Genomic DNA, 13103 nt, shown 5'->3' on the forward strand with positions numbered 1-13103 from the left:
GTCATGAGGACTCGAAACGTCAACTCTTTTCTTCTCTGCCGATGCTGCCAGACCTGCTGAGTTTTTCCAGGTAATTCTGTTTTTGTTTTGGCTCTTCATTGATCTGGAAGCTGCGGCCCCGCTCAGTGCAAACAGAGATGGGGAACCGGTCAGTTGATTTTCGGGGTTTGCGGTTTACACAATGTTTCCGGAGCCTCTCCGTCCACCCGCTGGATTCATCGCTCCCTCCGCCCCGCCCATTGTGGACCCGTCTCCCCATTGCCATTACCTGCGCTGTGCATGCTTCAGTCACAGTCTGGCCCCGCCCCCTCATTCACTCCGATTGGTTGGAGGACCAACCCACCTCGCTTGGAGCCCCGCTCCCTTTTCCTATTGGTCCGGGGGGCCGTCAATCACCCGGGCATTGTGACGGTGAGTGAGTTAGTAATAATGCAACTGAAATGACCACAGCTACTGCAGGTGATTCTCTGGCTACAAGTCGATAAGAAAGGAATCGGGAGTGTGCAGTCCCACCCAGCTGGACAACAGAGGAGAGGCATTGGTGGAGGATTGTTTGGTAATGGTGTCTACTGTCCATGTCCTTCTAGATGGTACAAAAAACAAAAATACCTGGAAAAATTCAGCAGGTCTGACAGCATCTGCGGAGAGGGATACAGTTGACTTTTTAAGTCCGTATGACCCTTCATCAGAAGTAAGACATATAGAAACGAGTTGAAATGTAAGCTGGTAGAGGGGGGTGGGACAGGTAGAGCTTGATAAGGGGCCAGTGAGTGGTGGAGGCCAAGAGACTGCCAAAGATATCATAGACAAAAGGACAAAGGGGTATTGACAGTGGTGATATTATCTAAAGGATGTGCTAATGGGGACATTAAGGGTAGCAAGCAGGACAAGCTAGTGGCAGATGGCCCTAGTGGGGATGGGGTGGGGGGAAGGGATTAAAATGGGCTAAAAGGTGGAGATGAAACAATGGATCAAAATAAATTTAAAAATAGGAGGGAAAAGAAAAATATATTTGTAAAAAAAATTATAAATTATTGGAAAAAATGGGATCAAAAAGGAGATGGGGATGGAGGAAAGAGTTCATGATCTGAAATTATTGAACTCAATATTAAGTCCAGAAGACTGTAAAGTGCCTAGTCAGAAGATGAGGTACTGTTCCTCCAGTTTGTGTTGAGCTTCACTGGAACATTGCAGCAGGCCAAGGAAGGACATGTGGGCATGAGACCAGGGTGGTGTGTTGAAATGGCTAGCGACAGGGATGGTAGTGGTCATGGGTTTGGAAGGTGCTGTTGAAAAAGCCTTGGTGAGTTGGAGGTGAGTGCAGAGGAGAGGGGAGAGGGAGTGCGCTTCAAAAGAATTAACTTGTGTTTATAGATATTAAAAAGATTCAACACACTGTGAGTTTAGCACAAAGCTGATTTATTTTTATTATATCCAAAATATTAATACCTATAACTGGACTGGAATTTATTAACATCAGCAGAAACAGACTCCAATGAACATGGTTTTGTCCTGGATGTGATTAACAGAAAAATACAATCACTGTCATGACTTGTAAACTTGCTGGTGACTCAGCAGAGTGAATGACCGAGTGAATCTCTTCCCATACTCGGAGCAGGTGAATGGCCTTTCCCAGTGTGAACTCGCTGGTGTACAGTGAGTTGAGATGATCGCTTGAACCCAGTCCCACAATGAGAGCACCTGAATGGTGTTTCATCAGTGTGAAAACGTTTATGGGACATCAGTCCCCCAGAACTTTTATAGCACTTCCCACAGTCTGAGCATTTGAAAGGTTTCTCCCTAGTGTGAACTCGCTGGTGTCTCAACAGATTGGCTAACCAAGTAAATCTCTTCCCACACTCGGAGCAGGTGAACAGTTTCTCCCCAGTGTGAACTCGTTGGTGTGCAGTGAGTTGAAATGATGCCTTGAACTCAGTTCCACAGTGAGAGCACCTGAATGATCTCTCCTCAGTGTGAACCCATTGATGGGACATCAGTTCCCCAGAACATCTATAGCACTTCCCACAGTCTGAACATTTAAAAGGTCTCTCATCAGTGTGAATTCGCTGGTGTCTCAGCAGGTGGGATGACTGAGTGAATCCCTTCCCACACTTGAAGCAGGTGAATGGTTTTGCCCCAGTGTGAACTCGTTGATGTGTAATCAGCTGTGATGATCGAGAGAATCCTTTCCCACACATGGGGCAGGTGAACGGCATCTCCCCAGTGTGAATTCGCTGGTGTACAGTGAATTGAGATGATTGCTTGAACCCAGTCCCACAGTGAGAGCACCTGAATGGCCTCTTGTCAGTGTGAACATGTTGGTGGAGCAGCAGTTCCCATGAAATTTTAGAGCACTTCCCACAATCTGGGCATTTAAAAGGTCTCTCCCCAGTGTGAACTCGCTGGTTTATCAGCAGGTTGGATGACTGAGTGAATCCCTTCCCACACTCAGAGCAGGTGAATGGTTTCTCCCCAGTGTGAATTCGTTGGTGTGTAATCAGCTGGGATGATCGAGAGAATCCCTTCTCACACATGGAACAGGTAAACGGTCTCTCCCCAGTATGACTGCGCCGATGAGTTTCCAGCTCACATGGGTAACTGAATCTCTCCTCACAGTCCCCACAGTTCCACAGTTTCTCTCCAATTTGAACAGTACTTTTTCCTTCCATGTTCAAGATGCTGTGCTATTCAGGTTACGATGTATTGGGCAACTCCTTCAGATGCTGTTTTCTGACTGCAGATCCTCCCCTTCTAATATCCTGTGAAGCTGATTTAAAACAGAAAAAGGGGAACACAGAAAAACACAAAGGCAGGTTGTGAAATTGAGCTAAATGAAGAGAGAGAGAAAAAAACAGAGGGTAGAGAGAGATTTTATACGTTTTATATATCTACAGCTTGACCAGAACTGTGAGGGAATCCCCAAAACCCTCAACCTCCACCACCTAGGCCCAAGGTAGCATGACTTCCAAATTCCCCTCCAAGTCACACAACGTCCTGACTTGTTTGAAATCCAGTCCTGGATGAGAAGAAATTTCCTCTATTTAAATATTGGGAAGACTGAAGCCGTTCTCTTCAATCCCCACTACAAACTCCACTGCCAGCCACCGACTCCATCCCTCTCCCTGGTAACTGTCTGAGACTGAACCAGGCTGTTCACAACCATGGAAAAATATTTCACCCAAAGATGAGCTTCCAAACACATATCCACCCCAATTTCCACCCCAGTAACGTCACCGACTCCACTCTCATCTCAGCTCAGCCCCTGCTGTAACCATCATCCAATCCTTTGTTACCTCTAGACTTAACTATCCTAACACAATCCCAGCCAATCTCCCACATTCAGCCTCCCTGTAATCTTGAGGTCATCCAAAACTCTGCTGCCCTTGTGTTCACAGACCTACAAAGGTTCCCGGTTAAGAAGCAGCAAAATTTTAAAATTCTCATCCTTGTTTTCCTCTCTGGCTGCGATCATCCCTATCTCTGTTATCTCCTCCACTCACATAACCCTCCACTCAATGCATTTCCTCTCTGGCTGCGATCATCCCTATCTCTGTAATCTCCTCCACTCACATTACCCTCCACTCAATGCATTTCCTCTCTGGCTGTGATCATCCCTATCTCTGTAATCTCCTCCACACGCACAACCCTCTACTCAATGCATTTCCTCTCTGGCTGTGATCATCCCTATCTCTGTTATCTCCTCCACCCACACAACCCTCTGAAACATGTGTTCATCTACCGCCGGCCTCTTGAACATTCCCCATATTAATCATCCCACCGCCGATCTTTCCGTTACCAAGGTCACAAGCTTTGGAAATTCCTCCTCCGTTCACCCCGCTCTGCAGCAGCAGGAGCCCCTCAGCTGTTCCCCTGCTCTTGTAAATGGGGACCGGTAGCTTCTCATTCAGGAGACTGCAGCTTAAACAACATGTTTACGAAACCCTCCCGTCCATCCACCGGATCGTATGCTCCCTCAGACCCTTGATCCCTCCCTCACCGATAGCGGATCAGAGAAAGAAGCTTCACTCCATCGCCAGTGCTCACTCCGCGCATGCTCAAACACTGTTCGACACTGCACATGCGCACTGACTCCTGTTGTGTGGAGAGGGGGCATTCTCTACCACGGGGAATGCTGGGTAACCCCTTCCCCCATTGAAAGTCCAAATTAGGATATCCTGATTTGCTTTCCTGTTGCGGAGTGGTAGCTGGGTCGGAGGGTCCGATACTAAAGCTAAGAAACAAATGAAACTGAAAGCCAACTGCATGGACCCTCCATTACCCAGCAGAAAAAGGAGAATGGGAATTAATGGCGAATTGAGAATCCCCTAAACAGCAAAAAAACAGAATTTCAACCCTACAGACACATGTGAACTCACTAGTATCACAGCGAGTGGGAAGAACAGGAGAATCACCACCCACGCACACAACATTTAAACAGCCTCACTACTATGTAAATGTGCTGAACTTGCATCAAATGCTTTGAACTTTCAAAGTTGGCAGGAAAACTGAGTAAACCCTCCCATACTCGTGAATTACCTGGATGGTCTTTCTCTATAGTGACTGTGCTGCTGTGTCAGTAAATGGGATGACTGAGTGAATCCCTTTTCACTTTCAGCCAATACAAAGTCTCTCCCTGGTGCCACAGCACCCATGATTTTTCAACTGAGACTGGTAATGAAATCACTCCTTAAAGGAGACAACAATAGCTTGCATTTATACAACACCTTTAATGCAATAGCAACTTTATTAAAACTTACTCATTCAATAGTGAGGGTGATTTGCACCATTGACGCTTACTTGAATCTCCCATTTGCAGGTTTCTTGCATTTGATCTCACCGAGGTCATAAAATTAATGCAGCAAAATCAGACATGCTGAGATTTTATGACACACTTGAGTGGAAATAGATGTTCTTATTTCACTGTGCTCACATATTAGCCGTTCATTCAGTCAACAGAAATGAATGCGTCTTTCGATACAGATTAACACAGTTACTCACCATGTCAAAGATGTCTCATAGTAATGTATGCTCAGAATGACTAAGAAGGATCAGATAATACCACATCATTCTCAAATCTGTTCTGTGTAAAAATCTTTGATGATTCTGTTGAAATGCTGACTGATGTACTAACGTTCAAATCAGACCCATATCAAGTGCATTACCTGATGTCTGGCATTCTTTTGTTTGCCAGTCACATTTGCAATTCGCTGTTGCATATTTCAGAGAGCCCCAAGTCAACCGAGGGCATTAATATCAAATAGAAATATATTAATACTGAATGTTGAATAACATAAAAAATTGCTGAGAGAAGTTTGTTGAATTTCGTCTTCTGAGGAGGAGAAGGGTGTTCCTAATGATTGAGCAGAAAGGATTGCTGCCTGAGACATTTGCTAGACTGAGCCTTCTGCATTTTGAAATTCAAAACAAACTGAGGCTTCAGGTGGAAACCAACAGTTCTCTTCCTGTAGCAAGAGTTATGATCTCTCAGTCTAACCATTGGAATCCTCCAAACATCCTGGCAGCTCAGCACTGACCTGTTTCCTAAACAAATATTTATCCTCTGTAAGATTCCGGTGCAGGAACAAAATTATTTCAAACGAAATGAAATAAACGAACAACTGAAGCACGTGATCTTGGCAGGGCTCTGTTGAGCTCCTTAACAAACATTTTCCTCTGTCATATAGCACCCTACAGAATGGTTGTGGAGCAAAAATAATAAAATTGTATAAATCAGCTAGGATATAATGAGATGTTTGATCAGAAAAAAAAACACTTTCGTAAATTCGATATGAGATCAAGTGCATGATTACATCATATTCATATGGCGAAGTATATTAGGAACCCAAGTCCAAATCGTCGTGAACCTTGTGAATTCAGGCAAACTGGGCATGGATTCTGCAGAAACTACATTTTCAAAAGGAAATCGAGCAATTTAATGAGAGGGAGAAAAAACTGTATTTTTAAGAGAGAGAAGCAAATTGTGATTAATTAGTTTGCTCGCTCAAAAAGGGGACAGAGGTCGGATGGTATGGATACATGGTGATAGGCCATTTTATGATTACATTGTTATATCAGTCTTGCTGCAGCGTTCCTGATAATAGCAGCTGAATTCCATTTCTCCAAAACAAACACCCAGAGTGCTGCTGCTGTGTTAGAACGCAGTTTAACATTCCCACCAGGCTCATTGGAAGCATGGCAGTTTCTGAAGTTTAGTGGTTGTCATGTTCACCTAACGTGCAGAAGGTCCCTGGTTCAAAACCGAGTAGCAACATTATTGAAACTTACTCATTAAAGAGTGAGGGTAATTTGATCATTGAAACTTACCTGTATCTCCAATGTTGCAGGCATGTTGCATTTGCTCTCAGGGAGGTCTTTTATGAGATTTCATGACACACTTAATTGGAATTAGATGTTTGTATTTCACTGCACTCACATATTAGCAGTTCGTTCAGTCAACAACAGAAATTAATGGGTCTTTTGATGCAGATTAACACAGTTACTGACCATGTCAAAGATGTCTCATAGTAATGTGTGCTCACAGAGGGAACAAATATAATTAACACGTCATTCTCACACCGGTTCCCTGTAAAATTCTTTGGTGATTCTGTTGAAATGTTTACTGTTGTGCTAAATCTCCAATCAGAGACCCATATCAAGTGCAGTACCTGGTATCTGGCATTCTTTTGGTTGCCAGTAATGTTTGCAATTCGATGTTGTTGTATATTTCAGAGAGTCTCAAGTCAAGCGAGGGAATCAATATCAAAACAAAAATATTAAAACTGAATGTTGAATAATGGAAAAAATGCTGAGTCAAATGTGTTGAATTTCATCTACTGAGGAGGAGAAGGGTGTTCCTAATGATTGAGCAGAAAGCATTGCTGCCTGAGACATTTGCTGGACTGAGCCTTCTGCATTATGAAATTCAAAACAAACTGAGGCATCAGATGGAAACCAACAGTTGTCTGCCTGTAACAAGAGTCATGACCTCTCAGCCTAACCATTGGAATCCTCCAAGCATTCTGGTAAATGAACATTGCCCTTTTTCCTAAACAAATATGTATTCTGTAAGGTTTCATTCCCAGGACAAAATTATTTCAATCCACATGAATGAAACGAACTATTTCAGCATGTGACCCTGGCAGGGCTCTGTCTAACTGTATCAATCATTTTCCTCTGTGATATAACACCCTCGATTAACGAGCTGTGGAGCAAGTGTAATTAGATTATGTAAATAACTCAGAAATAATGAGATGTTTGATCAGAAAAATGAGCACTTTCGTCAATTCGACATGAAATCAAGAGAAAAGGTAAATAATGTTCATATGCATTGCTATGTAGGGGACTCAGGTCTAAATCTTCATGGCATTGGGTGAGGGAAACAGTATTATTTAAGGAAAACTAGGTATGGAATCTGCAGAAACTCCTTTTTCTAAACGGAATTGTGCAATTAATTGATATTCAGGAAAAAGAACGGGTTTCCTAAAAGAGGGAAGGATACTGCGATTAATTGGTTTGCTCTTTAAAAAAGCTGACAGAGACAGGATGTTGGAAAGGCCATGGTATGGATACATGGTGTTTTGCCATTTTATGATGACATTGTTATATGAGTCTGTCTGCAGCATTCCAAATTATAGCTGCTGAATTCCATTTCCCCCAAACAAAGAGCTAGAGAGCTGCTGCGGGACAGCAAACTTTAACATTCCAGATAGGCTGACTGCCGCCAAAGCTATTCAATGTTTCTGTAGTGTAGTGGTTATCATGTTCTCCTCACACACGAAAGGGCCCAGTTTGAAACCGGGCAGAAACATTATCAAAGCTCGCTAATTTTGTGAGGGGGGAAATTTGCGCAATTCAGGTTTGTTGACTAATATTACCTGAATCTCGCATGCTACAGGCATGGTGCTTTCGCTCTTACCTGGTCCTTAAAATGAATGCAGCAAAATCAGAAACACTGAAATTTCATGACACACTGAGTAGAAATAGATGTTTGTTTTTTGACTCGGCACACATTTTAGCAGTTTGTCCGAGCAGCAATAGGATTTAGTGGGTTTTCAATGCAGAATTACATCGTTACCCACCATCTCTAAGGTGTCTCATACTAAAGTGCGCTCATAAAGACAGGCACAAGAGATGCTGTAATTGAACCAGAGGAAATGACAGAGCTGGTACAGAATCACTCCTTTAAATAACTGGTCTTCAGCATTGAGTATCAGGAAAAATGACCCAGGGAGATGAGGAAACCGAGGTGCAGTGCAGATCTGCTGGCTTCCTTCCTGTCTTCGACATGGACGTGATTTATGTGCCAGAAAGCTTCTCAGCTGGAACAAAGAGGGATCAAATATAATGAACGCATCATTCTCAAAACTGTTTCACCAGGTGGAAACCAACAGTTGTCTTCCTGTAACAAGAGTCATGAGCTCTCAGCATAACCATTGGAATCCAGGGCTGTTAAACTCTAACAAACATTTTCCTCTGTAATATAATGCCGTCAATTGAAGAGTTGTGGAGCAAAAGTAATAAGATTGTATAAAGCAACTCGGATATAACGATCAGAAAAAATAACACGTTTGTAAATTCGATATGAGATACATTGCATAATTACGCCATGCGCATATGGTAAAGTACATTAGGAAACCAAGCCAAATCGTCATGTCATTGGGTCAGGGCAAACTTGTGAATTAAGGCAAACCAGGCATGGATTCTGTAGATACTACTTTTTCAAAAGGGAATTGAGCAATTTCATGAAAGGGGGAAAAGAAACAGGTTTATTAAAAGATAGAAGCAAATTGTGATTAATTAGTTTGCTCGTTTAAAAAGGGGCCAGTGACGCATGGTGGAAGGGCCTCTTATGCGATTGTATGAATACATAGTGCTCGGCCACTTTATGATTCCATTGTTATGTCAGTCTTGCAGCAGCATTCTTGCTAATTGCAGCTGAATTCCATTTCTCTGCAATAGACACCCAGAGTGCTGCTGCGTTGCAGCGCAGTTTAACATTCCAGACAGGCTCAATGGAAACATGACAGTTTCTGTAGTATAGTGGTTATCACATTCACCTAACACACGAAAGTCAATAGTGAGTGATTTGTAAGCTTACTTGAATTTCCTATGTTGCAGGCATGTTGCATTTGCTCTCACCTAGGTCATAAAATGAATGCAGCAAAATCAGGCATGCTACAATTTCATGACACACTTGAGTAGAAATAAATGTTCATATTTCACTGTGCTCACACGAATTAGCAGTTCGTCCAGTCAACAACAGAAATGAATGTGTCTTTCAATACAGATTAACACAGTTACTCACCATGTCAAAGATGTCTCATAGTAATGTGTGTTCAGAACGACAGACAAGGAGGGATCAGATATAATTCCCAAATCTGTTTCTTGTAAAATTCTTTGTTTTTGTTGAAATGCTGACTGTTTTGCTAAACCTCAAATCAGACCCATATCGAGTGCATTACCTGGTAACTGGCATTTTTTTGTTTGCTAGTCACATTTGCAATTCGATGTTGTTGTATATTCCAGAGAGTCTCAAGTCAACCGAGGGCATTAATATCAAAAAATATGTTAATACTGAATCTTGAATAACGTAAAAAATGCTGCTGAGTAAAGTTTGTTGAATTTCATCTACTGAGGAGGAGAAGGGTGTTCCTGATGATTGAGCAGAAAGCATTGCTGCCTGAGACATTTGCTGGACCGAGCCTTCTGCAGCATGACACTCAAAACAAACTGAGGCACCGGGTGGAAACCAACAGTTGTCTACCTGTAACAAGAGTCATGACCTCTCAACCTAACCATTGGAATCCTGCAAGCATTCTAGTAGATCAACGCTGCCCTTTTTCCTAAACAAATATGTATTTTGTAAAGATTTCATTCCCAGGACAAAATTATTTCAAATCAAACAAACGGAACGAATTATTTCAACATGTGACCTTGGCAGGTCTCTGTCTAACTGTATCAATGATTTCCCTCGATTAACGGGTTGTGGAGCAAATGTAATTAGATTGTGTAAATAACTCAGAAATAATAAGGTGTTTGATCAGAAAAATGAGCACTTTCATCAAATCGACATGAAACCAAGAGATAAGTAAATAATTTTCATATGCATAGCTATGTAAGGAACACAAGTCTAAATTTTCATGGCATTGGATGAGGGAAACAGTGTTAATTAAGGCAAACTGGGCATGGAATCTGCAGAAACTCCTTCTTCCAAAGGGAATTGTGCAATTCATTGAAACGCAGAAAAATAACAGGTTTACTAAAAGAGAGAAGGAAACTGAGATTAATTTGTTTGCACTTTTAAAAAGCTGATGATGGAAGGGCCATGGTATGGATACATGGTGTTATGCCATTTTATGATGACATTCTTATATGAATCTGTCTGCAGCATTCCAAATTAAAGCAGTGGTATTCCAATTCTCCCAAACAAAGATCCAGAGAGCTGCTGCTTGACAGCACAGATTAAGCAATCACACTTCAAATTGACAGAAGCGGTTTAAAAAACCTCTCCATGTTTCATTGTTTAAAACTCTAATATAAATGTCCCAGATCTTAAACACCTGTTTCATTATTTTATTCTATTTTGCAGACCAAGTGATCGGTTGAATTTTGGGCACTGTAGATTTTCATCAGCTCTTTACTGAAATCTCTGTATTCTGAATTTAAAATGTGTCCTCTTGGTGACTCTAAAAATGAAATACCTTCAGTTTGTTTCCGAATTTGTAACTGAGACAATCATGGATGGTATTTCTGGTTTCCTGTCTGAAATTTTTGAGATAACTATGGCTGTATTCTAATTGTAACTTATAATTCCCCGGTAGTTTGAATTCCCCCTGTAAATAAATAACTTTTCTCATTCCTCATTCACAATTATCCCCTTCCGTTTACGTTGAGCTTCTATTTTCTCTTTCTGGTGTCTGTTACTATCGTACATACAGTTGGCAGCGGAGAGGGAATGTGTGTGCTCTGTTCTGAATGTGACACTCTTATTCACTTCAGTTAACTTTAAAATAAACTGTTCTGTAAAATGTTCTCTGAAATTGTTAATAAATCATTAATGTGAAACGAACTATGGTTCTGATGAAATCCTTTCTCCAAGGCCCATTGACATCACTCCACTTTCCCTATAACACGGTTTCCCCCTCTCCCCTCCACATACTGCCCTGCAGGGCAGTACGTGGAGAAAAAAAGCTTCCTTTACACTGTCCCATGAAGCACTCCCAGGGTCTGTGCAGCAGGGGTTAGATGGAGAATAAAAGTTTTTTTCTCTTTATTCTTTAATGAAATGTGGGTGTCACCAGCAAGGCTGCCCCGAACAGCCCGGCTTCCAAGGCCATTTCAGAGGGCAGTGAAGTCACATTGCTGTGGACCTGGAATCACATGTCGGCCAGGCTGGTTAAAGGTGGCAGATTTCCTTCACTAAAGGACAGTAGTGAAGCAGTTGGGTTTTTACAACAATTGGTGATTGTTGCCGTGGTCACCACTACTGAGTCCAGTTTTCAATTCCAGACTTTATTAATTGAATTCACATGCCAGCAGCTGCCATGTTGGGATTTGAACCCATGCGCCCAGAGCATTCACCTGAATTCTCTGTACCTTGTCCAATTAAACACTCGCAAGGCAGAGACGTCACAGTCCATCTTCTCAAGGCGATTAGTGATGGGCAATAAATGATGACCCAGACAGCAACGCCCACATCGCATAAATGAATAACAAGAAATACATATATACCGCACACAGAACATTTGGTACAAACCCAGGGATGATTCCGAGTGGCTGGGGCCGATCTGACACATACACATTTTCAAGCAGTAATCCTGAAGTTATTATCACAGTTTGGGGTTTAATAGGAACACCAGGTAGCACAATCGTGGAAATTCCCAGGCTCTGCGGACTGCCTGATGCAACAAACAACTGAAGTCACAGGACATCACCCCAGGAATCCTCTCTCTCTGCTCCACTCCCTCTGTGACCATCCTCCTGAACTCACTGGCCATCACCCCAGGGATCCTCTCTCCCTGCTCCATTCCCTCTGTGACCATCCTCCTGAACTCACTGAACATCACCCAGGGATCCTCTCTCCCTGCTCCACTCCCTCTGTGAGCATCCTCCTGAACTCACTGAACATCACCCCAGGGATTTGGCTGCATCTCCTCAGAGAGCCTTTCATACCACCCCCCACCCGCCCCCCCCCCCCCCCCCCCCACCCCCCACCATCCCCCCGTCACGGGAATATCAATAGAGATTTCTGGTCAGACCCCAATATCTTCCAACATTTTCCTTCCGATGCAGGGCCGTTTTTCCTTTAAAATCCTGGAGTTCAGGCGCTTATTGATGAACATTGTAAGATGAAGGGAAGGAAAAATTGCTGGCCCACCTGAAGGGTTCGGAATGATATTTAAGAAAGGGTAGTGTTAGTGTTTAATCTGTTTCTCTGTCCCAGTCGCTCTCCCACTCTCTACCACTCGACTGTTCAGGACATCTCTCCCCTCTATGCTGCATTTATAGTTAACCTCCACCGCTGCACTTCCCAGTTTCTCGGTCCTTTCGGACAGTCTCAGTGGGCGCACGGCACCTTTAAGATGCCAAGGGGTCCCAGTCCTGAGTCAGGATCACAGGCGGCTCAAACTTCACCGCTCAGCAGAGACTGGAGACAGCCCATGATCTCCCGCACCTGAATCAATGCGGGTAATAACGAATCACGGTCCAATGGCGTGCGGAAAGCATTGTGGCGTCATCCACTGCCGGGCCAATTGGCGTCAGCCATGTTTGTGTGACGTCGCATCTTGCTCATATCTGCGGTTAATTGAAAAGAAAAATAACGTCAATTTTTTCAGATCAATCGCTCAACCTGATCGCTCATTGGACCATGAAATGCAATGATTCCGAGAGTCCACTATTTAATCTTCCGTTCCATAACAGCGTCAGTTTATGACGCTGGTTATAAATGTAGCATCATGTGCGATGCAGTGTCATGACAGAGTCAAGTTTCCTTTAATCCCCAGCTGAGCTGTCCTAGCAGATGATGTCGGTCAGGCGGACCAAATCCATAAAGGAAACTTGGCCACGCTATCACAACGGTTTTACAATTTGTATTCATTATG

This window comes from Carcharodon carcharias, chromosome 27 (assembly GCF_017639515.1).
Source record: "Carcharodon carcharias isolate sCarCar2 chromosome 27, sCarCar2.pri, whole genome shotgun sequence".
NCBI classification, from domain to species: domain Eukaryota; kingdom Metazoa; phylum Chordata; class Chondrichthyes; order Lamniformes; family Lamnidae; genus Carcharodon; species Carcharodon carcharias.